Raw genomic sequence first — 24,882 nt, forward strand, 5'->3', positions numbered from 1 at the left:
GAATGCAGCATGTATAACATATCTTCATTCTAAATATAGCGCAGTATAGGACACAGTACAGTGCACTCTATTTGTAAGTATTACCGATATAAGAAATCAACTCCACAGAGTGATCAAAACCACGGGACCAAAAATCATTCCTATACTAATCTATACTCTGCTTGCAAGAATCAACCACTCATAATAATGAAATCATCCAGGACAGATGTGATTCTTATACAAGGAGTGCATTGTACAAGAGACTAAGGGCCAGATTCTGCCACCTTACACATATTGAATAGAACTACTTAAGTATAGTACTGTAGTTTTTAGTTAGACTATTTGTGATACCAATCGGACCACGCAAGGTAATCACTCTAAGTAGGACTCTTACAACTCCAGCCCCTCTCGCCTCAAAATAAATTTCAAGTAAATGAATGAAGGGGTTACCATCTTTGTACAGCCATGTTTTACAGGAAAGTTAGTTTTGAGCCAAACAAAAACTTGCTTTTTTCAGAAGTCACCTGCCAGACCATCTTCCTTGAAATTGTCAGCCCAGCAGAACATTAACACAAGCAATGTCATGAAGCTTAGTTCAGTTTGCAAAAGGTCTTTTAAATATCTCCAATTTCTCCCCAACTGCACACTACATCGATATTTACATTTAAATATAATAAATGCTACAGACAATAAAACACTGCTGTAAACTATTACACTAGATATTTGTTTTTTTTCAGGGATCCCAGTTACTGAAAAACACAGCTAATTTTAATTATGTAATCATTTGGTTACAGCTAGAGTAATTACTCACAAGGAAAATACAAGACTAATAAAGAGTCACTAAAGAAAGCTATTACACAACCTGATATGCCCTGTTCCTTAAACTATAAAAGATTTGGTGCACATATATATTTTTTTTTTAGATCAGCCACGTTGCAGTCAGTAGGCAGAATGAGTCATCATGGAACTGCTGCTTTTCTAAACCCTTTTACTTACTCCCTACACGGTTTAGGAAACTGTATGCTGAGAGTCAGCAGATGTTACTATTAGTTTACTCTCAAGACTAATGGACAGAAAAAACACGCATTTTTCTTTTTCTGCACAAACATCAATATTTAGAGGTCCCATTATGGTAATTTCATGCAGTAGTCAACATTTCACACATAGAAGCTTCATTTGGTAAACTCTGATAATAGTAACTTTGCAAGGTGGCTGTAATTCGCTGCTTCACTAGGACATGATTTTCAACCAGAGTCTCGAAAATAAATATAAAAAGACTGATCACAAGAGTTTATATTCAGTCAGGCTTCTGGCTGCTCATCTAAATTCTAACTGTAGTTTACACTATCCTTTTTCAAAAAGTATCAGGTTGTATTACTGCTCCCACCTAAAGTCTATTTTCATTATCAACCACCACCTTCTGGAATTTATAGCTAGATTAAAAAACTTGTTTTATGTAATCAAAATATAATACATTATTTGTTGGTGGTAGTGCCTAGCATAATGTTTGTACTGGCTCGATCACAACGTTTTTTCACAACATTTACTTTAACCATTATAAAGTTGAACAAAAATAATACTGTATTAATGTAACAAAGTATTTTCACCATTCACAGTTCCTTTAAACATTACTGTATTTTGCTAGTTTGATCAACTGTGCCCATTTCTTTTAATAATTCACAATCAAGTAAATTGTGCTCTTTTGTTCTGTAATTTAGCTACTTATAAACAAACAAAAAAAAATCAAACAACTTCTTTCCCCTCCCAAGGTCATCTAAGGTCCCCTGAGAAAATCCATGAAGGCTTCTCACCTCAAGATTGTACCTGCCATCATCCTTCTGAATATTGATAACTGGAGAGGACTCCTTTTAACTGAGTGATGGCCAGTGGTACTAGAAGGATTTCCTCAGCTAACAAAATGCACTGTTAACTTTGGTAGCAAAAGACCCTAGGCAAAATCCCAGCCCCATTGCTGAAACCAATTTACTTCAGTGAAGCCAGGATTTCACCCCTAATGTCCCAACTGGTAGTACAAAGCCCTATGATACTAATTTAGCCCCTCAATGTTATCAACTGCAGGCCAAAGCCTATGCAGTGTTATTTTAATTTGAAAAGAAAAGATAAACCACCAAGAAACTATACATTTTAGTTAAACTTTTATTTTTTGGGGGACAGGTTGGTTTTTATCTGCTCAACTAATCCTTTCAAAGAACATTAACAAGGAAAACTTGTTTCCCTAACGGACTGCATTTTTGTACCTGTTGAACAACCCACCCATCCCGTTTCCATGAGTGAAAGATAAAATTTGTATTAAAAACCAGGCACTATACACAGATGCACAGCCTTCCAATTTGGTAGGTCCCCAAAAAGGGAGAGGATTCTAATTACTAGTAGCATTACTTCTGCCCAGTTCTACTGCCTCTGCCATGACTGAAAAGAGTTAAGATCAGTGACAAGAGTAATGTTCAAAAGACAATTCAGCAGTGACCTTGTGCCTGCCACCTATTACACTTGACTTGATATTTGACAAGCTATCCTGCCAGCGAGCTACTCCAGCACAAAAGAGGTCTACCTTCAAACGTCCTTCGATTCATTTGCAGGCAGAGACAATGCCCTACAATTACACAGTTTCCTCCATCTCCAGGGGGCCCCCAAAGCGCCCCACACAACTCAGTAGCGACATCCGGTCGGCTCTTCCCTCACGGCAGCCACCTCTGGCATGGGAGCCCCAGCCGCCTGTCTAAACAGTGCACACCGGGGCTCAGGGACTGGCTTGCATGATAATTGAGTTCACAGGCAAGGTCTCTTAATAGCGGATTATAATCAGAGCAAGGCAGGCTTGCTTGGAGCCGACTGGGGGCTACGGCAGCAGCGGGGACAGCCCCGGTTCCTGCTCCGCGCTGCCAACCCTTCCGTAAACTGAGTCACCCGGCTGCCTAAGCGGAAGGCGCAGCCCCGGGCAGACTGCAGGGTGCACAGCGGCCGGGGTCGCCTCCGCGGGAGGAAAGTACGACCCCAGGCGCAGCCGAAGCCAGGCTCCCCGCGCCGCTTTGCCAGACCCTTCCCCCCAGCGCTCGAGAATCGCAGACCAGAAGCCCCTGCCTGGGGGCGGCCGCCCGGCCGGCCAAGCTTGCCTCAGCCCGGCTGGGGAACCCACGTCTCCACCCCAGAGGCCCCGCACAAGCACCGCTGCCCAGGGGACAAGAGGAATCCCCTGCCGGGGCGAGAAGAGCTGGGCGGTCGACCCCCCCCTACCCCAGGGCCGGCGGCAGCCCTGCCGGGCAGGGGCACGTGCCCGCCGCCATGCGGGAGGCTCCCGGCCCGTTTACCGCGGCCCGAACCGCAGGGGAGGGCCGGGGGGACCCGAGGCTGCGAGGAGGAACAAAGCGCCTAATTGTTGCGGGGCCAGGCCCGCGCGTGCGCGCACTGCGGGCCTGGCCGGCCCCCGCCCGCCAGCCGGCCGCACTCACGGGGCTTCCCAGGCTCATTGACGGGCTGCGCTGCACAGGCTCCTGGACCGCCCGGCCCTGGCGGCGGGCTCCGCTCCGGCTCCGCTTCCCGGCTGCCTCGCTACCGCTCCAGCCGCCGCCATGTAACCCGGCCCCAAGGGTAGAGAGAAGCGGGCGCCGGCCGGCTCCGCCTTCCTGGGGCGAGGGGCGGGGCCCAGGTGGCAACTCCGCCTCGCGAGGCGGGGCGGGGGCGAGAGAGGGTGATTGGGGGTGAGGGCAGGGCCTAGTGAGGGGCTGCAGATGGGGAGAGCGAGGGAATAGGCTAGATACGGGGGGAGGTCCCGTGGGGTAGGAACGGATGATGGGGGGCTTACCCGGGAGTGTCATGAAATGGCTGGGGCACAAATGATTGGGAAGTGGGGCATGGATTGTGGTAGCAACAAGGGGGCAGAAACAGGACAGCAGGCAGGTTGTGTGGATTATGAGGGACTGGGTGCAGATAATTGAGTTCACAGATCTCTGTACGGATTATAATAAGAGTAGGGCAGGCTTGTTGGAGCCGACTGGGGAGCAAGGAGAGGGACTGCACTCCAACTACAGTACTGAAACAGAAGGATAGTGCTAGAATAAACTGAACAGCAGTAAATCACTTGACCCAGCTGGGATAAAGTCAAAAGCTCAGTAGAAATTTAAGAATAAAGTAAATCAACTGACAAAAACTCACTATCTTTTCGTGAAAATTGGTTGTTCTAGGTGCTATACAGAGCCTCAATCTCCCCTTCCCACCTCCATAAACTTCTTCCTATAACAATCATTATCAGCACCTGGCTGGGCCCATTTACTTTTCTCGAATTGCTTAGCAATGTTTGTATTTGAACCTTCTCCCCCAAATTTATGTACTGTACAAGATTGGCTGACTACTCCCACATTATTATATACTCTCCCACTCCAGCCTTCAAACCTCATATTTATTACTTGAAAAGAATAAGTGTCTCCTTATTACACATTGTGGTGAAGACCAATACAAGGAGATATCCTTGGGCCTTGTTTACAGTAGAAAAAAAGTTTGTCCGCCTACTGCAGAAGCAGGTATAATGGCCAAAGCCCTTTGGCGGGCATCAGGCTTCTTTATATCACTATTACTGCATCCACACTACACTAGGGGTTGTATCTATATTACACGGGTGGCCAAATTTACCAGCCCTCCAAGCCACATACAACAGTCTTCAGAAGTTCAAGAGCCGGGGCACACCTGCCAGGGCTCGGGGCTTCAGCCCCGCAGGAGATGTCTGATGGGGCTTGGGGCTTCAGCCCCACTCCTGAAGCCCCAAACCCCGACAGGAGCACCCCACAGGGCTGAAGCCCTGAGACCCCCCCCCTGCCAGTGTTATTTTAATTTTGAAAAGAAAAGATAAAACCACCAGAAATATACATTTTAGTAAATTTTATTTTTTGGGGGACAGGTTGGGGGATTTTATATGACATGTCACTAATCAACTTTCAAAGAACATATAACAGAAACTTGTAATTGCCAATAAGGACTGCTTTTGTACCTGTTGAAAAACAACCACCCATCCCATTTCCATGAGTGAAAGATAAAATTTGTATTAAAAACCAGGCACTATACACACAGATGCACGCCTTCCATATTTGGTAGGTCCCAAAGAGGAGAGGTTCTAATTACCTAGTTAGCATTACTCTGCCCAGTTTACTGCTCTGCCATGACTGAAAGAATTAAGATCAGTGACAAGAGTAATGTTCAAAGACAATTCGCAGTGACCTTGTGCTGCACCTATTACAACTTGACTTGAATATTTGACAAGCTATCCTGCCGCGAGCTACTCCAGCAACAAAGAGGTTACTGTCAAACGTCCTTTCGATTCATTTGCAGGCAGAGACAATGCCCTCAATTACACAGTTTCTCCACTCCAGGGCCCCCAAAGCGCCCCACACATCAGTAGCGACACCGGTTGCCTTCCTCAGCAGCCACCTCTGGCAGGGAGCCCCAGCGCCTGTTAACAGTGGACCGGGGCTCAGGACTGGCTTGCATGATAATTAGTTCAAGGCAAGGTCTCTTAATAGCGGATTATAATCAAGAGCAAGGCAGGCTGCTTGGAGCCACTGGGGTAGGAGCAGCGGGGACAGCCCGTTCCTGCTCGCGCTGCCAACCCTTCCGTAAACTGAGTCACCGGCTGCCTAACGGAAGGCGAGCCCCGGGCAGACTGCGGGGCACCAGCGGCCGGGGTCGCCCCCGCGGGGAAAGTCGACCCAGGCGCAGCGAAGCCAGGCCCCCGCGCGCTTGCCAGACCCTTCCCCCCAGCGCTCAGAATCGCAGACCAGAAGCCCCGCTGGGGGCGGCCGCCCGGCCGGCCAAGCTTGCCTCAGCCCGGCTGGGAACCCACGTCCCCACCCCAGAGGCCCCGCACAGCACGCTGCCCAGGGGACCTAAGGATCCCGCCGGGGCGAGAGAGCTGGCGGTCGACCCTACCCCAGGGCCGGCGGCAGCCCTGCCGGGCAGGGGCACGTGCCCGCCGCATCGCGGAGGCCCGGCCGGTACCGCGGCCCGCCGCAGGGGAGGGCGGGGGGACCCGGCTCACGAGGAGGAACAAAGCGCTTTGTTGCGGGCCAGGCCCGCGCGGCGCGCACTGCGGGCCTGGCCCCGCGCCAGCCGGCCGCACTCACGGGGCTTCCCAGGTCTCATTTGACGGGCTGCGCGCACAGGCTCTGGACCGCCCGCCCTGGCGGCGGCTTCCGCTCCGTGCTCCAGTTCCCGGCTGCCTCGCTACCGCTTCCAGCCGCCGCCATGACCCGCGGCCCCAAGGGTAGAGAGAGCGGCGCCGCGGCTCCGCTTCCTGGGGGCGAGGCGGGGCCCAGTGGCAACTCCGCCTCGCGAGCGGGGCGGGGGCGAGAGAGGTGATTGGGGTGGGGCCAGGGCTGTGAGGCGCTGCAGATGGGAGAGCGAGGGAATTAGGCTAGATACGGGGGGAGGTCCGTCGTGGGGAGGAAGGATGATGGGGGCTTTACCCAGGGTGTCATGAAATGGCTGGGGCACAAATTGATGGGAAGTGGGGCATGGATTGTTGGAGCAACAAGGGGGGCAGAACAGGCGACAGGCAGTGTGGTGGATTATGAGGGGACTGGGTGCAGATAATTGAGTTCACAGTGCTCGTACGGATTATAATAGAGTTAGTGCAGGCTGTTGGAGCCGACTGGGAGCAAGGAGAGGGACTGCACTCCATACAGTACGAAAATGAAGGATATGTGCTAGAAATAAACTGAACAGCAGTAAATCACTGACCGCTGGGATAAAGTCAAAGACTCTATGAAATTTAAGATAAGTAATATCACTGACAAAAACTCACTATCTTTTCGTGAAATTGGTTTTCTCTAGGTGCGATAAAACAGAGCCTCAATCTCCCCCTTCCCACCTCATAAACTTCTTCCTATACACATCATATCAGCACCTGCTGGGCCCATTTACTTTTCTCGAATTGTTAGCAATGTTGTATTTTGAACCTTCTCCCCAAAATTTAATGTACTGTAAAGATTGTCTGACTACTCCCACTTATTATATCTCTCCACTCCAGCTTTCAAAACCTCATATTATTACTTGAAAAGAATAAGTGTCTCCTTATTACACATGGTGGAAGACCAATACAAGGAGATACCTGGGGCCCTTGTTTACAGTAGAAAAAAGTTGTCGCCTACTCGAGCAGTGTATAAAGGGCCAAAGCCCTTGGCGGCATCAGGCTTCTTTCTATATCACTTACTGCATCCACAACTGGGACTAGGGGTTGTATCTATATTCACGGGTGGCCAAATTTTAACCAGCCCTCGCCATAGCACATATACAAACAGTCTTCGTAAAGTTCAAGAGCCGGGCACCCGCCAGGGCTCGGGCTTTCAGCCCCGCAGGAGATGTCGTATGGGGCTGGGCTTCAGCCCCACCTCTGAAGCCAAACCCCGACAGGAGCACCCCACAGGGCTGAATACCCTGAGACCCCCCCCCACTGGGCAGAAAGCCACTACGCCCCCCCCACCTCGCTGCACAGGCACAGAGGTCCAAGTTCCCCCCACAGTCCTGCAGTCTGGTAAATGAGAAATGGCGTGCAGGGGGCTCCGCATCCTGCACTTTTTTAACAGTAAAAGAGCCGCATAAGAATGGCCCTACTGGGTCAGACCAAGGGTCCATCTAGCCCAGTGTCCTGTCTTCCATCAGTGGCCAGTGCCAGGTGCCCCACAGGGAATGAACAGAACAGGTAATCATCAAGTGATCCATCTCCTGTTGCTCATTCCTAGCTTCTGGCAAACAGAGACTAGGGACACCATCCCTGTCCATCCTAGCTAATAGCCGTTGATGGACCTGTCCTGTATGAATTCATCTAGTTCTTTTTTGAACCCTGTTATGGTCTTGGCCTTCACAACATCCTCTGGCAAGGAGTTCCACAGGTTGACTGTGCTTTGTGTGTAAGAAATACTTCCTTTTGTTTGTTTTAAACCTGCTGCATATTAATTTCATTTGGTGACCCCTAGTTCTTGTGTTATGAGAAGAAGTAAACACTTCCTTATCTACTTTCTCTATACCAGTCATGATTTTATAGACCTCAATCATCTCTCCCCTTAGCCGTCTCTTGAGCCACAGTTATATAGCAGGGCTGGCCCAACTATATCGGTTAAAAGAAAAAAGTCACAGTCCTACCCAGCATAGTTATATAAAAACAATGCTACTGTACCAGGGCTTAAAAGTTATGCCTCCTAGTTTCCTTCTTCCATAGTACTTGTCATAGTTTATGCTCCTTTGTAGGGCCCAGATTGGACCATCACCTACCAATTCAGATTATTACACCTCCACGAAGGTGCTCTCTTGCTTGCTAGAAACTGTTTTCCTTTTTTGAAATGAATGTTGAACTTATACCAAAAGAAGTTTCAAATCTAAAACTGGTTTAGTAATGGCAATTGGCGGAGGGCTTGCAAAATTTCAGTATTGGTAAACCCTTTTAGTGTAGACGAAGCTCTACCTGCATAAAAATGCTTTTGTGGGTACAGTTTATTTTGCTTGGGGCAGTGGTTAGCTAATACACATGTTATACATATTGCACACCATATTAATATGTAATATACATTCTATATAAACGTTTAGGCTAAAGTTTTATACTTGGAGCCAGGTTACATATTTGAATCATACTTATTCTGGCTACATATCCCATAACACTCTGCAACACTGAAGTTAGCTTTCAAAAATTCAAACTCTGTCAAAATCAAAATATGTTTGTTCTGTGTCCTAGAATAGTTACCTTCACGGGCAGCTGGTTTGGAACGTAGTATCCAGACCAGAGACAAGAAAAGTACAAAACCGAGCAACAAGTTAGGGAACTCTTATGGACTGGTGGATTCGATTTTAGTGTAGTGTAAGGACTTTTGTAACTTGTAAACATACTATAAATAGCTAAAATGCATATCTTTGAAACATACCTTCTGTATAATGCGAGCATGCTGAGAGATAAGAATTGCTTCCTGGGAGATATATGTCTCCTTTTCATATTGTACTGCTTTGTCTTTAGACAATAGATTTGGTTAAGTGCTTGTGTACACTTGAAATGCTTCAGCATAGATGAGGGGTAGGCAACCAATGGCATGCGTGCTGAAGGCAGCACATGAGCCTATTTTCAGTGGCACTCACACTGCCCGGGTCTGGCCACTGGTGCGGGGGGCTCTGTATTTTAATTTAATTTAATTTTAAATTAAGCTTCTTAAACATTTTGAAACCTTGTTTACTTCACATACAACAATAATTTAGTTATATATTATAGACATATAGAAAGAGGCCTTCTAAAAAGGTTAAAATATATTACTGGCACGCAAAACCTTAAATTAGAGTGAATAAATGAAGACTCAGCACCACTTCTGAAAGGTTGTCGATCCCTAGTGTAGACACTGCCTATGATGACAGGAGAATGCCTTCTGTCAGCATAGGTAACCCACTTCCCTGAGAGGCGGTAGCTAGATCTCCGAAAGACTGTCTACGTGGGGACTTAGGTCAGCTTAACTACTTCGCTCTTAGATGTGGATTCCTGAGCAACATAGATGGCTCGCTCTACTTTTCTAGTGTAGACCAACTGTAAGTTTGGTTATGTGGTCTCTTGACCATTCTTAAGAACAAACTGTGAGTGTACTCAAACAGTTGGCCACAGCTTTTAGACAATACAGTGATGTAAACTACACCAGCAAAAGCATTCTGGTACCAGCAGAAGCTGTGTCTACACTAGGAAGGAATTGCAAGGCAAACTTTTTCTAGTGTAGACTTGAGTGTATGGTTAAGAAAGCCTCAAAAATATGCACTGATTGGAGAGAAGGCTGCAGAGAACCTGGAACAGTAGCTTTGAGAGACATAAACTACCCCATTGATCTCTGGGCTTGGCGTCACTAATTTTTGAATGCGGATTAACTTGAGGTACAGGAGGCCATCTGTATGCATTGGAGTTGCATTCTTGGAGAGGGTGATGGATATCAAAATGATGTATACTGGGGAACTTTTCCCATTGAGACACAATGGAATAAGCGGGGTGTAAACTTAGGTAGGGGTGGCAGCAGGGTTTTCTTGGGCTGGCTTTTCCGTGGCTGGGTTTTTTGGTTGCAGAAGTCTTAAAAAAGGATTTTATCAACGTCTGCGCTCTTGCATGAATCTTTGAACGAGAGATCTCCCTGCCGCAAGCCACTGAATCAAGAGCCCCGGAGACTTTGGCAGGCCATTCATGAAAAGGATCACTGCTCTGTATGATTTGTGTCATCTTATTCAGCAATCCAAAGAAATGGGAGAGATTTTTTATTGTCAGACTCCTGGCTTCCTGCCCTATGTCATTGTCATCATCCTTGCTTTCTTTGGATATCTGTTGTTGGTCCGGTTCAATCGGTTCCTCATTTGTCAGTTGCTCAGTGTGAGACCTCAACAACTCCTGTACAGCATATCCTCCTCCACCATCTCCTCGAAGCTGACGTCCTTCACCAACTTGACAATTTCTTGCTTAAGAGCAGGAACGGTATCAAATCCCACAAAGCCGTGGACAGCATCTGGCCGTGCACGACACAAATGCCATTCATACATTGCAAAGTGACCTCTTCCCATGACACATCAATGTTTTCCACACAGTGCAAGATGTTGTAGGACTTCCAAAACTCATTTACACTGGGCTTTCCTTCACCTGCCATCTCTGTAATCAGCATGGAGAACATCCTCTGTAGGTAATAACCCTTGAATGTGGCCAACGGACACAAGTACAGTACAATATGGGAACATGTTCCAATTCATGTTGGTCCCAATCCATGTAAAACATGGATATACAGATTAGGACCAACGTAAAGCAGAACGTGTACCCTTATTGATGAGCAACAGATATCTGAAACAACGAATAAAGGGGAAATGTATACCGGGAACCCCCTGTACCTAACATTGTTGTAGAGTCTAGTGTGAACTCCCCACACTTTTTGTGCAAAAAGTGTCCTGAATTATGTCTCAGTTTGGTACCACCAATGGGGGTGGGGTTTGAGACACGCCATATAATCACTACCCCTCCCCCAATTAAGAAAGAGACAACAAGCCCATAGGCAAATTTATGCCCAAGAGAGGCTAAACTAGGATCAAGGAGCCCAGTGAAACTATGCACAATATCCTATTCTGAACATCCACAGATCCTGTGAATAGCATCTCATTTGATTATTCATCTGAGCAAAGTTGTTTGTGATTAGAACTAGGAATAGTAATACCCCCTTCCCTCCATTTCAATCCCTGTTGAAAATCTATTTGGCTCATTTAACCTCTTGAATTTTGTCATTTTGCCACAGTGGTTTACCTCTTATGTTCCAACGTCTTTGTTTTGTTGAGGGGTATGCCTGCTTTCTGGGACAGGGAGGATGAAACAGGAAAATTGGTCATTATGTCTGTGGGGCTGAGTTTCAGGCACCAAAAAGACAGGAGCTGAGGAAAAAAGGAATCAGCTGCTGGAAGTGTTGCCAACTCGACATAGCAGGAAGTCACAAGACAAACCCTGAAAAGTCACTAAATATAGCTGTTTAAGCACTCAAAAGGAGTAAAAAAGGTCACTAAACAAAACTTCCAGAGAATTCAACAGAGAATTTTTTATATATGTGTGTGTGTGCATGCGCATGCCCAGGCAAGTATAGTCACAAAATCATTCACAAGTAGCTCAATAGTGATAATAAAATCCAATGTTAAAATCCATGTTGTTCTTACACATTCTGTTGGACACCAAGACAATGTCATTACCTCTCAATTGAGCATGTCCTTGGAAGGAATTGCATTCAAGGGCTCCTTGGACTGAGATCACTATAATCTGCTGGCGAGGAAAAGAAGTTTGTGGATGCCAATTAAATATTTTGCTAAAGCCAGGTGCACTTTGGAGAGAGCAGCACATTAGCCAGGGCTTGTTTTTAGCCAAATGTGTTCTTTCTTGCTGCTCCATGGTAGGTAGCATGTCCTGTGATGCAGGGAAAGATGGCTAATGAAGTGCTCAGAGTGGGGAAGGCAGGTTGTTGGTGAATGCCCTCCCTCGCCCCCCTGGCTCTGGGCCCTCCCTTTCGCTAACCTGTCATTTCAGATCTAGGCTGGCAAGAAAGAAGTTAACCAAACTCAGTCGTCCTTTGGACACATTTGGCAGCTCATAGTCCCAGCACCTCTGGGCAGTGTTTAATTTGTGCCAGGGCATACCAGGACTGAGGGCAGCTGAGCGCTGGCCCCTCTTTCATCACAAATTAAGCACTGGGCATACGTAAACCTGCAAAGTATCTTTGTCCCACTGCAGCCCAGGTCGGCTGGGGCTGGTTAATATCAGCCTCGCCTTTCTTGCCAGCCTGGATTTGAGCCGACAGGTTAGTGAAAGGGAGGACCCAGAGCCAGGGGAAGGGGGGCATTCGCCTGACCTGAGCGCAGTGCCAGAGGGAGCCAAGAAAGTAGATTTAAAAACAAATCCACTAGCCGGACCCCTTCTGCCCTCTTCCAGGGTTTGATTTCTGAAAACAGATAGGCAGCTAATCCCAGGCCAAGACAGGGCAATAAGTAAACGGGAGCCAAAATCAAGCAAGCGCCACCTTTCATCCTGTAGTAAGGGCTTCCTCCCTGGAGGCATGGTGCCTCCTACCCCATTGGGGCACATGGCTCTGTCTCATCCCACCTCGTCTTCCATCTGTGCGGCTCTCCTCACTGACTAACCTGCCTCCCCCACCCTGCCCACTTCATTAGCCATCTTTCCCTGCATCACAGGGTATGCTACCCATGCAGGGAGAAATTAAAAACATTTGGCCAAAAACAATCACTGGCTAACGTACTTCTCTCTCCATAATGTGCCTAGCTTAAGCTATTAGCCTCCACAAACCTCTTTTTCTTGCTTGCAGATTATAGTGATCTCAGCCCAAGAAACCCTGGAATGCGATTCCTACTGATGACATAATCCCAGTTGAGATGTAATGACATTAACTTGGTGTGCAAAAGAAAGTAGTAAGAAGAGCATGGAATGGATTTTATTAACACAGTTGAGCTGCTGGTGAATGATTTTGTGATTATATATATTGGTGACTTCTTTCTCTGACTGTCACTGTAATTGGCAGTGAAAGTCACTAGATTTGTCACTGGTCACTTTGACAGTTCTTTTTACACTAGGAAAACCAGAAAGTCACAAAATCCAGTGACAAAATAACTAAGTTGGCAACAGCCTTTGCTCCCAGGCTTTTACCACAGGAATCACTCCCCTTACTTTCCTCAGCAAGAACAGTCTACAGGACCAGAGTGACACCAGTGGGGCCTACAAAGAAGAAAATGAAAACAAAAACAAAAACAAAAAACACCCACTTATAACTTTGAAACTATCAGGAGGAAAAACGAGAGTGGTTTTGCATACAAAACCCAGGTATGTTGACTTTTCGTGCAGCGTTTTATACAGTCTTAAGGGTGAGGTTTCTAGCAATGTCAAAAGTTACTGTTTTTTTCCCCTAATGCTTGAAAAAAATTAGAAACTAACTATAACATAGCTGTATGGAAGTCTGTTGATGATCATGAGATTATTGTGGGAATTAATGTACAACCTTCAAGATTAGCCTCTATATTCATTTTTATTAATGAAAAAAGTCTCAGTAACAACATTTAGGTTCTGCATACAATATTGCAGACAATGTCAAGCAAGCCAGACACAATAATAGTCCACCCATGGGGATTGCTGGGTCTAGCCCAGAGAGAGTCTGGTTTCTTTGCAGTTCAGCTCAGCAACATGTAGGGAGAGCAATGGTCAGTCTTCTGCAATCATTTTTGACCTGTTTGCTTTCAAGGCTGTCAAGCAGCAAACTTTCAAAACTTGCCAGGCCCGGGCCGAGATCTTCATAATGGAAAGTGGCCAAAGAGTCATCTGGGATTCTTAGGCAAATCCCACAGTCTTGAATAGCAGTATGGGGACATCTTGGAAAACCCCCATCCAAAATCCTCTACACTAGTGGAAGCACAACACCAGGGGTTCTCAAACTTCATGGCACCGTGACCCCTTTCTGACAATAAAAGTTACTACACAACCCTAGGAGAGGGGACCAAAGTCCAAGCCTGCCTGAGCCCTGGTGCCCTGCGTGGAAGGGCCAAAGCCCAAGCCCCACCGCCCTGGGTGGGGCATGGGGGTCAAAGCTGAAGCCCAAGGGCTTCAGCCCCAGGCAGGGAGCCTGTAACCTGAACCCTGTCACCCAGGCTGAAACCCTCAGGCTTCGACTTCAGCCCTGGGCTGTGGGACTCAGGCTTTGGCTTTGGCCCCAGGCCCCAGCAAGTCTAAGCCAGCCCTGGTGACCCCATTAAAACAGGGTCACTGGGGTCCCAACCCACAGTTTGAGAACCGCTGCACTCCACAATAGCTGCTCAGATTTTCCCACCATGCACCAATGCATATATACTGTTAGGCAGCATCGTAGATTTGGATGGGACTGCATGGTTAGCACACAGTTTTGGCTGACAGAGAAACTGGTATGTGGACTAAGTTCAATAATGCTTGATTTGGTTCAGATCTCTGTCACTATGTGGTTAAAAAAAGCCATGATTGGAAACTAGCGTGGACAGGCTGGGAGACAGGCCTTTCTTGTTAAATAAAAGCAAAAAAAACCAAAAACCCCCAAACCATCTTCAAATATAGCTACATTGACTCAGATTTCACACCTGCATCATGGTCTGCAGTTTTGATATCACTGTTGGTCCCGAGTCCGTTTATCACCGCCTTCCCTCTCTGCAGAAATGGTTTTCATTTCTCTCGCCATGACATTGTCTCCCTCCTCACAGTAGAAGCTGAGGAACAAAGGATTCCTCAAAAAAAAAAAAAATAGAGCAACAGCTAATGTTTTTCAAAGATTTCTTCATGAGGCTTTAGTGGCTCAGAACAATTTAAACACAATAAATCATGGGAGAGAGAGAACGAACACTCTGATTTTCACTTGTTCCAGATAGTCAGAGACATCTGTAAGTACTGGGTCTACCTGTTACAGGAAGAAATCTGTTTGCTGCTCAGTTTCAGTATAACTCTTCAGGGCAGTGTGGAGTTCCCCCTGTTTTGTTCAGTGTGTAAACTCTTTAGTATAACATGACTAACAAAGTAGAGGCTGTGGGATCCCCCCTGTGTTAAAAAAAATAAAAAAAAGTACTTCAACCAGATAAATTAGCTACTGGAACAGAAACCAATATAAGCAAATGTTACACTAGTACTAGCTAAGGGCGTTGTGCTTACATCTGCTCTCATGTGGGGAGTGGAGCCAAATTTAGTTTAACTGGGTCATGGCAGCTAAACTAAAATTTTGACTGGTAATTCAGAACAGTCAGTCATATATCAGCCTCCACAGAATATTTATTTCTTCCCTAACAACTTCTGGAAACTCATTTGGGCAGAATCAAAATCTCCATTCATAAAGCCAAGCATTAGTGCTCTAACTTAGCCAGATGTATTATTAACTCTTCTACAGGAAGAAGCTACAAAATAAAAAGCAACATCTTGCATGTAATTCTACTGATGTAATTCTGCTACTTGGTGCCAGCATTTCAAGTACGTAGAACAATGAGCCATACGCTCCCATGGCTTACGTGCTGAACACCGTAGCAATTTATTACAAATTCTACACGCAAGCTAAAACTTACTACTTGGTATGCTGCCACTTTGTACTGACCTGCAGCACAAAAATGGTCCCACGCAAAAGGGAGGGAGAAGCATTTGGGGGATGGGAAGTAGAGGAGGTGTGGCAGGAATCAGAGTATTACCGTGAAATATGAGGAGAGATTAATAAGACTGGGACTTTTCAGCTTGGAAAAGAGACAACTAAGGGGGGATATGAGTGAGGTCTGTAAAATCATGCCTGGTGTGAAGAAAGTAAATAAGGAAGTGTTATTTACTCCTTCTCATAACACAAGAACTAGGGGTCACCAAATGAAATTAACAGGCAGCAGGTTTAAAACAAACAAAAGGAAATATTTTTTCCACACAACGCACAGTCAGTCTGTGGAACTCCTTGCCAGAGGTTGTTGTGAAGGCCAAGACTATAACAGGTTTAAAAAAGAATTAGATAAGCTTGTGAAGGATAGGTCGATCAATGGCTATCAGCCAGGATGGGCAGGGATGGGGTCCCTAGCCTCTGTTTGCCAGAAGCTGGGAATAGACAATAGGGGATGGATCACTTGATGATTACCTGTTCTGTTCACTCCCGCTGGGGCACTTGGCATTGGCCACTGTCGGAAGTTAGATCTGGGTTAGATGGACCTTTGGTCTGACCCAGTATGGCCATTCTTATGAAATAGCAAAAGTAAGTTGCAGCAGGAAAAAAAGAGGAAAAAATCCATTCCTCAGCGCTGGAAATTATAAATGCTTCTGTGGCTAAGAGCACAATAGGCACCATCTGCACATGGAGAGGGATTGTGGACTTTGTATAATCAGACTGCCAGAGGCTTGGAAATTTGCTGCATGTATCCATGTGTGGCTCTGGCCTCTTATTACAGATTTAAAAACAAAAACAAAAACCAATCTGCATCCCCACAATCATATCATCAACTGGTATTTTATCACTTTAATAGGTGTTTCTAGCCATGCTCTACATCAGTTACTAAAGACTTCTCCTCCCACCCACTCACGACTAGATGGCAGGACATGCATTGACACACACAGATCAGTTTTGTGGGAAGTGTCAGGCTAGCCCAGTGCATCTTTTCTGCATGTCTTCTGCAGAAGGGAACCTCTGCAGTGCCGCTCTTCTCTTCCAGAGCTCTGTCCCGTTCTTGCCCCAGCACCCCAACAATATCCCTCCATGGATGCTCAGTGCAAAAAGGGCTCTGCTGATTTATTGTTTTTGGAGAATTGCTGCTCTGCCTCCCAGCCGAAGTTATTCTAGATGTACTGTACAGCACTATTGCCTGCAAACCAGGTGGGTTTCTGTGTAGAAAGCCAATTAGGAGTCATGTTCCATGTTCTGCTAACTCTCTCCCTGAGTCCCCTGAATGTGCCTGTTGCTCAGCAACCCCAGTGACACAACCAACAACCACATCAAGAGCCATACTACCAAGGTAGGAGAGGGGCTGTTATCCCTCCAGAAGGCACCTGCCTGTACAATGCTGGGGTACCTTCCTCGTGAATCACCATGATCCATAGCATTGGGAGGCCTGCTTCTGTCCCTGCTCTACAGCCCCTGAAACCTTTCCTCTTGAGGGGATGCTGTACAGGAAACACAGAGGGGACTTTGTGGATACTTTTCCCCCTCGCTACACCTTCCTGTGGGCCTCGTGGGGATGGAAGAACAGGCGATCTTGGAAATTCCTAGACCTTTTTACTACAGCATGGAGCCAAAATGCGTATGGAATCCATCAGTTTACCAGACATATTTTATATTAAAGGTTCCATTAATAAATAATAATAGATGTTGTAAGCACATTCCAGACATGAGCAGTATGGGTTATAGGTATGAACACAACAGTAGGGGTTATAAATGGTTATAACCAATCTATTGTCCTGTGGCACTAACAACAGATTAAAACATTTAACCCTTTATCAAATGGAATCTTAACATAAACCATGACCAGTGAACTCCCTTAGCCCCCAAGTTATTAGAAGGAGAAAAATTCCTGTCCCCATTCACATGCATAAACAAACAGATTATTCTTGTCCATCCCTGCATCCCTCCCTCCGTATGAGTGGATGCACTTGGAAGGGCATAGGAGATAAGGAGCAGAATAATTGCAGTTCTTATGCCTAATTGAGCACAAGGACTTTGCCATCCCAAGGGGGCCGAGGCCTATATTTAAGTACAACCCAAAAAAATGCAGAATTGAGATATTTTAAAGGCAGCAACACAGCAAAACTTATGGGGTGGTTGTGGCTACTTGCATTAGAGAGAGATTTGGGATGCAAAGGTAGGAGAAGAAATGTTATTTCTAAAAGCCAGAGTGACTTCCATTATATTATAAGAATCCGCCAACCTACACAGTCATTATATTATTGCAGCCGTGGACTGAAAGGAACTAAGGACAATAGCAACAGAAAGGAGAACAAGATCTTGCAGCCTTAGTACAGTCCCTATACAGCCTTCCACTGCACTGTGTAGAGAGTGGCTCCATATCCATGTTTGCCATTTGAAGCAGGTGGAAAGGTCAAATGACTGACACTTGCTCCGTGCTAGTACCAGATCAGGTTATAAATGCAGTTTGGTGAACATGGCTGTCCATAAAGGGATAGTGGTAGGGATTATTTACCCTGTGCAACATGGTCTCAGTCAAATTACATGGCAAGTTGCCATGTAAATTAGTGCTCCTTGTTGCACCATCAATTCCCTCTCAGTTCCTTTAACTAACCTCAGATGGGGAGGTACCTTGTGCTTGGAGGGGACCAATGGCAGCATTGCACCTGAGCCAAACACATTTCTAGTTTTGTTGTGTGGGTTTGGGAGGGTCAGAGAGGCAGGATCTCCACAGGGCTGAACAGAGGCTTTCCCATGGATCCTAAGACACCAGAGATAAGCATGGTATAAATGCATACATAGATGGGGCTGTGCATGGCTAGATGGCAACATCTTATTTATTCTGTGCAAATGCCAGTTTCCCCCATCTTCCAAAGCATAATGAATCAGGTTTTCCTCATGTCCTCTTAACATACATGTTTGTACAGATCAGGTTTACTGGCCCAGCTCCAGAGAGCTGTCTGGCAGTTTGGTTGGGTATCGTCTAACTGCTGCTTTCTCCTTTTGGCCCAGTTATACACACATTCCTAACGCAGCCCCATTAAAAGACAACTGCTGTTTCAATTTGTAGCTTCTCAGGGCCAACGCTCAGCATCCAGGGCAGGTATAGTGGGGTTTAACTGAGAACCCTGCAGTTTGGCTGATCTCATCTGCAAGGCAGGGCTGCTGGAACTGGCATTGTGGCAGCACCCCCTGGCTTGAATTGGGTTCCATGATATACAGGATTTGCAGTTTTGTTCAGTGGCTTTCAACACACCCACCATACAAATTGTTCCAATGTCATTGCTGCAAGGTACCATTTTGCAGTGTATTTCTGCTTGGTGGAACAGGTCATTCTAAAGACACATGTAGTAGCCGCACAGATAGGGCTTTGAATCCAAATGTGCACTTCCCAAAATACAGCTTTCTGAATTCTTTTAAAACTTTCTAGGGGAAAACTATTTAAGTGTGAAGAACATTCTACATGAGTATTATTAGTAGTGATAGAAAAGCTCCATTTATCAAAGCGAGTGAGTTTTATTTGGTTTTAAATCGTATACAGGGGACAATTCAGTCAAAATCCTTTTTAGTTTTGTGTAGTCTCAAGGCTGTCTTTTCTGTACGGAGCTCCTACTGAAACAAGTGGGGATGATGCAAAACTTGATGATCAAGCAAACAATTATGAAGAAGCACTGTATTATCTCCTCATTTGATGGAATAAAGAAAGATACCAGTATCCATCTTCAGTATCCATCTGCATTCTGATCAGGAAAAAGGATTTGGGAGATTACTGAAACCATCATCCCTATTCAAAATAGTAGAAGAATGGGAGAGCTCAAACTGTATTAACAAAGTGATGAATGCAGAGAAAAAACACAATTCATAAGTGCAATTTAAAGTGAAATAGTAAAAACTGCAAAATAGCTAAAAACATTAACAGAAAATGTTTAGCCCTCAAGTTACATTGCATTTTAGAAGTAAATGAACTCTTCTCTGCGAGACCTGAGAGATCAGGGGTTTGTGTTTCTACAGCAAAAATGTAATGTCATTGAACACCTAAAGCAGAACAGCTCAGTCCTCTCCCACAATAGTATTCAACCTTTATACAAAGTTATTGGGACAGCCAGTGTGACAACAGGTGCTGAAATGCCACCTGGGTGCAGACCACATCCAGCTCAACATCTCCTTTATGTCACAGATATGGGACACCATCTCCCAGCTTTCTCACTGCCTGATCAAAATGAGCACCTGGAGGAAGAGCAGCTGGCTAAAGCAGAACCCAGGCAAGAGCAGTAAAAGATTGAAAAGCTTAGGAGAACGTACCTCCCTGTAATACTCTGGTATATATATTACTTCAGGTGGCATCCACCAAGGAAGTTAGATGCCTATGTCCCATTTTCAGACACTGTTGCAATCCGCAACACTGCTGCTTGGCTGCCACTTAACCCGTTAGGTGCCTAAACTCACTTCAGCACCTACATTTTTTCCTTTGGGCATGCACATCGCAGCCTCCCTCTAGATTATCAGGCACCTATCCCCTGCCTGAGCATGCACACTATTGCCTGATGATACGCAGCAGAGAGGCAGGCATGCATCTGGATGCCTAAGCCCCAGCTTGATTCACAAACTGGGAAAGATAGGCATTGGCCAGCTCAAGTTACATGTCGGGTAGTGGTCCTGATCTGGTAGGCAGCCTCTGAGCACACCTATGTGATCAGGCCCTCAGGCTAGTTCACACAAAACAGGGAGGAGGAGACACTCCCTCATGGTCTTTAGCTTAGTGGATAAGGTACTCACCCAGCACTTGGGAGACTCCTAGTTCAAGTCCTCCAGGGCGGGGTGGGGGAGAAGGGATTTGAACAAGGGATCAGCCACCTTTCAAGGAGGTGGATTACCACAGTGATGGGAAAAAACCCCTTCCATTGCTGTAGTAAATGTTTACAGTACAGTGACATAGCTGCAGCTGTGAGGCTGTAGCAGTTGTAATGTATACATACCAAGGCCTGGTCTAGACTAGGAAATTAGGTTGGCTTAACTACACCGCTGAGCAATGTAGTTAAGCAGACTTCATTGTCTAGCACAAACCAGGCCTCGAATCGTTTTAGGTAAAGGGTAGTAAACATATAGAATAATTTACCAAGGAAAGCCACTTAACAAAACAAAAAGATGGAGAGAAACACCAGTAAGTGAGTTTTAAAAGGTGACTAGTATCAAAATTATCAAGATGAGTGCCCTAAATTGTATGGGTCCCTCTGCACTCCTCTTGAAGTTCATAAGAGGAGTAAGTGCTCAGTCCTTTTTTGGGATGGGGAGGCAAACATACCTTTTAAGGTTCCTCAGTGAAAGCATCTACACTGAAAAATGGTGCTTGGGTTTATTTCTGGAGAAGGAGGGAAGAGGATTAAGAGTTTTGTGAAAAAGCAGGAAGGTGGGATTAAACAAACAAACAAAAAAACAAGCAATGGGACCTTTGGCCTAATAGGTTTTCCTGTACCTAAAACATTTTATGTTCTCTCCCACTGATGCACATTTCGGGTTACGCTGCACTAGGTGAAGCTTGTTCTCTCTGCTTTCAAAAATCTTTAAAGTGACGTAGTTAAGAGAACATGACACTTTGCTTACTGAGGTGATATTGGAGTAGTTGCTTAAGATACCTTCCTCGAGTTATAGCTGTGACAGCATTTACACTACAGTTGCAAAGTCAGTATAATACTGTGTAGACATTATTTATGTTGGCACACCCTAAATGTGTTTTGAGTTTGAGAATAATTGTAGGGTCTGATGTTAAGGTTTATATTTTTATGGTATAAATACTTTTATTTTTCTAGAGGAATGAATAACCTTCCTTCTATTGAACAGATGCAGCACTGCTCAGCACAGCTGCATTTTTATTACATTGCACAGATGAAACCTTTGCTGCTCATCTGTAAATAAAGCTCATGTGCAGTGGTTATCATATACAGAGAAAAGCCTCATTTTTGGCCAAAGGACATTTTCATCAACGTTAGAAATAATGTTTCCCCCTGGAAATAAGTTTATAGTGGTAAAGCTCAATATAAATATCCACGAGCAGCAAATACACATCTTCTGCAGTCTGAAGCTGCAGAATTGTTACATAATTTTAACTGCTATTTGTTATCTAAAGAGTTAAACAATTGGGGATGGGATGTGCGGGGAGGAACAGAATGGGATGGGTATTGCACTATCAAAAAGCCGCTGCAGTAACTGTTTATGTAAATCAACATATGCCCCAGAATAAATCTTGCTTTTTGCCTCAGATTGAGCTGAGATCTCCTACTGCCAGAACAAATTAGGAGAGCAGAAAGTTTGTGCTAGTTTGCTATAACGTAATGGTCTCAAATATAGTATTACTTTTAGGAGATTCATAACAGATTGCAGAAGCCTCCTTGATTAGAACTCTGGTTCAAATCCAGCCCTGGCCAGCTATGGCTGAAAGTCATTACTGTCTACGAAAAGGCTGTTTGAGGATCTGTGCGTCGTGGGTTGGTAATTTTGTTCTTTATCACATGAAACCATCATCATCATAATTAGATTATAAGCTCTTTGAGGCAGAGACCATATCTGTACAGCACCTAGCCCAATAGGGCCCTGGACCATGACTGAGGCCCTTAGGCACTATCTCATTACTTTTTATTATTTGTATCCTGGTTGGCCAAGTTGTCTTCCCCTTTGTTTCACTTTGTCACCAATTAATTGATATAAGGAAGGCAGAAGCATCTCAGTTTGTTTTAGCTAGCTCTTTGTGCTGCATGGCTTTTAAAACCCTCAGAAGCTAAAAGTTTCAAAACAACTCTACTTTTAGCAACTGAGCAGCCATGACACAATCTAGTCTCTTTATTATGTTTCTCAGTAAATACTACACAACCTATTTCTCAAGACTTTCACTTCATATAGGAAAGCATCTTCCTTCCTCCTCTCATTACATCTCACCAATATTCATTAATATTTTCTGAGTTATTTCGTGATTTCTCAACAATATCATTAAGTGTATTTCCTAACTACTTCTTCCCCTCCCTGACATGGTCCCTTGCAATTGGTCTATATGCCACAATCAGTAGTCACTATGGGTTGGCCATTTGATGGCCTATGACAGTGTTTCTCAAACTGGGGCCACCACTTGTGCACTGGCCAATGGGAGCTGCAGGAAGTGGTGGCCAGTACGTCCCTTGGCCCGGGCTGCTTCCAGCAGCCCCCATTGGCCTGGAGTGGCGAACTGCGGGCAGTGGGAGTCGCAATCGGCCGGACCTGCGGACACGGCAGGTAAACAAACCGGCCCAGCTCACCAGGGGCTTTCCCTACACAAGCAGCGGCCCCAGTCTGAGAAACACTGGCCTATGAGAAATGAGTTTGAGGTCTCAATCCATTTCATAGATGGCACTTGTCTATTTTGCCCAAGAAAAAGGAATACTCATGCCACTTGGCCAGATAGTATTACATGTATTTCCCTTAAGTCCTAAACACAGCATGCATCTTTACTCCATATTGCATCAGGGCTCCAAAATAGGCCAGGTATCTCCCTCCGCCCCCAGTTACATGTCAGCCAAGAGTCAAATTTACTGGCAACTAAGCTGCCACTAAAATGAAGGGGAATGAATTATCTACATACAGCAAAACTGAGTGGGACCGGTTAGACCAATGTTTGTTTCTCCATTCTCCAGGAGTAGTAACTGGCCTTCTTACTGCCTACAAATGGTGATGGATTAATTGGGCTGTGGAGATTCCCATGATGCTGATGAAGATTAGGCACCGTGATCATCTTCTCACTTATACTAGAGTAACCTCTTCAATTTCAGGGGAGTTACTCTTGTTATCAGAATCAGACAATGGCTTTTTAGGAGTTCGCCTCTGCCTGTTCATTTTCTTCTGCTGTTATAATATAGGATTGGGAATCTCTTGGCATAAGCTCATGTTTCTTTAGGAATAAAAGTCTGATGATTTGTCTCTAAATAATAGCAATATCTGGATTATAGGCAAACTCCTGGCTCCATTGAAGCCCATGGCAAGACTTCCATGGGCTTCAGTAGGGCCAGGATTTCACAGTATGTGTGGAAGACACTTCCCCACAATAACTCCAACCTCATTGCAAGTGGTTTCTCTTCACAGTAGCAATAAACACCTCCCTTCCCTGCCTATTCTGCAGCTTCTATTGGGCACTGTGGGGGCTTATATATTATTGACGCTGAGGGGGCTTCACAAAGAGACTTCAATGTTGCTATGCAGAGCATCACACTGTCTAACTTTTAGGTGCCTAGAAAATCCAGAAATCACAAAGCCAAGTGAGGTGCCTAGATTCCTATGCAATGAATAGGGGCAGACAGCGCCTTAGAATGTGATACACAAAGCACCACATGGTAGGCGGGGAGCCACCTAAAACTAGACAATGGGAGATGCCAACACTATGGGTGTGTCCTAAATCCCTCCCCTTTCTCACACATAGGCATGTAAATCCAGGCTGTAGGGAGGCACCTACATCAAATTAGCTATGCTTGAACAGACACCTGTGGCCTGGAGTCAGATGCCTTAGGCACCTCCTTCAGAAATAAGATAGGAGCCTGTCTCTCCCTACACAAAATGATAGAGGAGTCACTGCTGCCTGTGGTGCCTACCTTATAACATTTAGCGTAGTGGTTAGAACCCTCACCTGGGATATGGGAGACCCAGGTTCAATTGCCCCCTCCCTGCCAAAGGAGGATAAATGATTTGAACAGGGTCTCTGCACCTCTCAGAAGAGTTCTCTATCCTCTGAGCCATGGAACAGTCCCATGTGGGGCTCCCTCAGTCTCCCCTGTTGAAAAAAATAATAAAAAAAAATATTTTCTTTTAACAAAGGATTCTACATTGGGTCTCCTTTATTACTGTACCTTGGAGTCCCTCCACTTCTTTCAGAAGTTTACCAATTCCTTTCAATCACTTATAAATGATCTATTCTTCTGACAGCCAGAACAGCACAGGAGAAGTACGTCCTTCTTGTGGAGTGAGTATGTTATATAGGGTATAAGGGCACCTTTTCTAGAGTCTTTATACTAAGTAAATGTATGGGTTTAAAGATGGTCTAAAAATGAACACAATTCAACAATACTCTACCAGGTAAATGTTTAAAATTAGATACAAAATAACAAGTTCAAACAATCTTCTGCAACTATAGGATTTACCATATCCTGTGCCGAGACCAGTGTGATGGCCAATGTTGGAAGCTAGGTAACTCATGAAACTT

The 24,882-nt window shown here is 45.4% G+C and overlaps 1 protein-coding gene and 1 long non-coding RNA gene across 2 annotated transcripts in view; one reads left to right on the forward strand and one right to left on the reverse strand.

Moving 5' to 3' along the window:
• Positions 1–24,882, reverse strand: part of MAPK6 (mitogen-activated protein kinase 6) — a 52,846-nt gene that overhangs the window by 19,466 nt on the left and 8,498 nt on the right.
• On the forward strand, positions 1,372–19,925 carry LOC142047326 (uncharacterized). Its single transcript, XR_012656554.1, has 3 exons — positions 1,372–1,868; positions 13,206–13,345; positions 19,846–19,925. It is a non-coding gene; the product is annotated as an uncharacterized LOC142047326 (long non-coding RNA).

This window comes from Chelonoidis abingdonii, chromosome 9, assembly GCF_003597395.2.
Source record: "Chelonoidis abingdonii isolate Lonesome George chromosome 9, CheloAbing_2.0, whole genome shotgun sequence".
Lineage (NCBI taxonomy): Eukaryota > Metazoa > Chordata > Testudines > Testudinidae > Chelonoidis > Chelonoidis abingdonii.